Source organism: Gymnogyps californianus, chromosome 26, assembly GCF_018139145.2.
Source record: "Gymnogyps californianus isolate 813 chromosome 26, ASM1813914v2, whole genome shotgun sequence".
Lineage (NCBI taxonomy): Eukaryota > Metazoa > Chordata > Aves > Accipitriformes > Cathartidae > Gymnogyps > Gymnogyps californianus.
Genome location: NC_059496.1, coordinates 570659 through 574254, shown reverse-complemented (window position 1 = coordinate 574254; position 3596 = coordinate 570659).

The following is a 3596-nucleotide window of genomic DNA, read 5'->3' as shown; positions in this document are numbered from 1 at the left end:
CTGTTGCCAATGAATGGTGAAGAACTTGATCCAGTTCCTCAAAGACCTACTGATCTGTCAGTGTCATGCCGTAGGAGTCTCCTTCTCTTGCCCAACCTGACAGCTGCATTGCTGTTCCCCCCAGCCACAGCAGGAAACCGAAAGCACAGACCCTGGAAAGCACCTTTCCTTCCAGGTAGCCCCTGCCTTGATGTGCTTCTTGAAAGCTGCCTCTGCCAGTGTCGTGGGGTGATGTGCAGCTGTGAGCAGCCCTGAGCCAGGCAGCACCCTCCTGACAGCAGAAGGACCCTGCCCTGATGGGGGTCTCTCCTTCCACCCACAGCTTCTCCCCACAGCGCCATGGGGAGCTCCCCGGGCAGGCTGAGCGCTGACCCTGGCAGCAGGCAGAGTCCCTGCCCCAGCACACAGCCCCCTGGGGTGCAGGGACCCTGCTCTGAAGGACAGCCCTGGGCACCCCTGGCTGCACACCCAGCTTCATAGCCTGCAGCCGTCCTGGGAGAAGGCAGCGGTCATGCCCTGTCCTCTGATGGTGCAGCAGGGATCCCTGCTCTGGAGCAGGTCCTCCTCCTCTATACAGGAATGAGATTCCTGTGGGCCATGCCAGCTTTACGAGATCCCTCCACAAACTGCAGCTGCATTGCCCTGCACCCAGAGACTTACTGGTCAAGGCCCCGAAGATTCTCCTCCTTTGAGCCCTCAGCACTTGCCCCACTCCTGACTGCCTTTAAACCTTTCTCTGCCTCACTCCTCTCCCCTCGGTGCCTGCAGGCAGGCCCTCAGCCCTGCTGCACTTTGCAGAGAGCTGCTCCTGGCAAGCTCTCTGCAGTGCTGCCCTTGCCATGAGCTCCTCCCTCCCAGGAGTCCGGCACAGCCTGGCAGCAGAGGAGCAGCCCAAGGCATTTTAATGACCCCCTCCGGTGGTTGTGCTGAGTCCATGAACCTCAGACACTGAGAGGAAGTTGAAGAACTTCTCAAGAAGTCAAAGTCAGCATCCAGACGAAGTTCTTGGAGCCTTAATGAGTCCCACTGAGGGACATACGGACAAAGCCCCCAGGGCTGCTTAGAGCAGAAAACAGGAGAAAGCATGACAAGTAGACAAAGGCAATGTAAAGAACAGATCTGAGTAAGCTGTTTCCTTGAGGCAAAGCCAAGGTGACCCCTGACCCCCACCCCTGGAAGGAGATCCTTTTCCCTCACATGTTGCTCCCCTGGGCAGTGTGGGTGATGGCAAGCCAAGCAAGGACTACGACAATCCCTCCAGGCTCCCAGTGGGAAAGGAGAGGCAGTGAGACCCTACGCTGTAAGGAGAAGGTGCTTGATCATAGGCATCAGCAGACAACAGCCAGAGCCAAGGGAGAAAGAGCTGATCTTGTTGGGGGCTTCTCAGACTTCTCATCCCTAGCATCTCCACCACAGGCTATCCGATGAGGTCCCACACCTGCACCTCTTTCTCTATAGGCTGTAGATGAATCATCAACTCATAGAATCATTTAGGTTGGAAAAAGACCTTAAGATCGTTGAGTCCAACCGTAAACCTAACACTACCAAGTCCACCACAAACCAGGTCCCTAAATGCCACATCTACATGTCTTTTAAATACCTCCAGGGATGGTGACTCAACCACTTCCCTGGGCAGCCTGTTCCAATGCTTAATAGCCCTTGGTGAAGAAATTTTCCTAATATCCAATCTAAAGCTCCCTGGTGCAACCTGAGGCCATTCCTCTTGTCCTATACTTCTGCTTGGGAGAAGAGACTGACCCCCACTCGCTACAACCCCTTTCAGGTAGTTGTAGAGAGCGATAAGTCTCCCCTCAGCCTCCTTCTCCAGACTAGACAACCAGCTCCCTCAGCTGTTCCTCAAGGACGTTTTCAGACCCTTCACCATCTCTTTGACCTTCTTGGACACAGTCCAGCACCTCAATGTCTTTCTTGCAGTGAGAGGCCCAAAACGAACACAGTATTCGAGGTGCGGCCTCACCAGGCCGAGTACAGGGACATCACTTCCCTAGTCCTGCTGGCCACGCTATTTCTGATACAAGCCAGGATGCTATTGTCTTTCACCACCTGGGCACACCGCTCACTTCAGCTGGCTTCACCAACAGCCCAGGTCCTTTCTGCTGCCAGCTTCCAGCCACTCTTCCCAAGCCTGGAGCGTTGCATGGGATTGTGACCCAAGTGCAGGACGCAGCACTTACTTAGCCTGGCGGAACCTCATACAATTGGCCTCGGCCCCGATCCAAGCCTGCCCAGATCCCTCTGTAGAGCCTTTCTAACCTCAAGCAGATCAACACTCCCGCCCAGCTTGGTCATCTGCAACTTACTGAGGGTGCACTCGACCCGCTCATCCACAATAAAAGAATTAAACAGAACTGGCCCCAATACTGAGCCTGGGGAACACCTCTTGTGACCAGCGCCAACACTGGATTGAACTCCTTTCACCACAATTCTTTGAAGCCCCGCCAGCTAGCCAGTTTGTACGCAGCGAAGAGATACCCGTTCCAAGCCATGAGCAGCCAGTTTCTCCAGAGAATGCTGAGGGAAACGGTGTCAAAGCTTTGCTAAAGTCTAGGTAGACAACATCCACAGCCTTTCCCTCATCCACTAAGCGGTCACCTTTGTCAAAGAAGGAGATCAGGTTAGTCAAGCAGGACCTGCCTTTCATAAAGCCATGCTGACTGGGCCTGATCACCTGTTGTCCTGTACGTGTGATGGCACTCAAGGTGATCTGCTCCATAACCTTCCCTGGCACCATGATCAGACTGAGAGGCCTGTAGTTCCTGGATCCTCCTTCCAGTCCTTCTTGTTGATGGGCATCACATTTGCTAACCTCCAGTCAACTGGACCTCACAGTTAGCCAGGACTGCTGATAAATGATGGAAAGTGGCTTGGTGAGCACTTTTACCAGCTCCCTCAGTGCGCTTGGGTGGATCCTCCGGCCCCATAGACTTGTGTGTCTAAGTGGTTAGCAGGTCACTAACCTTTTCCCCTTGGATTATGGGGGCTTCATTCTGCTCCCTGTCTTGCAGCTCAGGGGCCTGGGTACCCAGAGAACAACTGGTCTTACTATTAAAGACTGAAGCAAAGAAGGTTTGAAGGACCTCAACCTTTTCCTCATGCTTTGTCACTCTGTTTCCCCCTGCATCCAATAAAGATGGAGATTCTCCTTAGCCCTCCTTTTGTTGCTAATGTATTTATAGAAACATTTTTTCATGTCTTTTATGGCAGTAGCCAGATTAAGTTCTAGTTGGGCTTTGGCCCTTCTAATTTTCTCCCTGCATAACCTCAGGACATCCTTGTAGTCCTCCTGAGTGGCCTGCCCCCTCTTCCAAAGGTCATAAACTCTCTTTTTTCCTGGAGTTCCAGCCAAAGCTCTGTTGAGCCAGGCCAGTCTTCTTCCCCGCTGGCTCGTCTTTCGGCACATGGGGATGGCCTGTCCTGTGCCTTTAAGATTTTTCTTGAGAATGCCAGCCTTCCTGGACTCCTTTGCCTTCAGACTGCCTCCAAGGGACTCTGTCAACCAGTCTCCTAACAGGCCAAAGTCTGCCCTCCGGAAGTCCCAGGTAGCAGTTCTGCTGACCCCCTCCTTACTTCTCCTT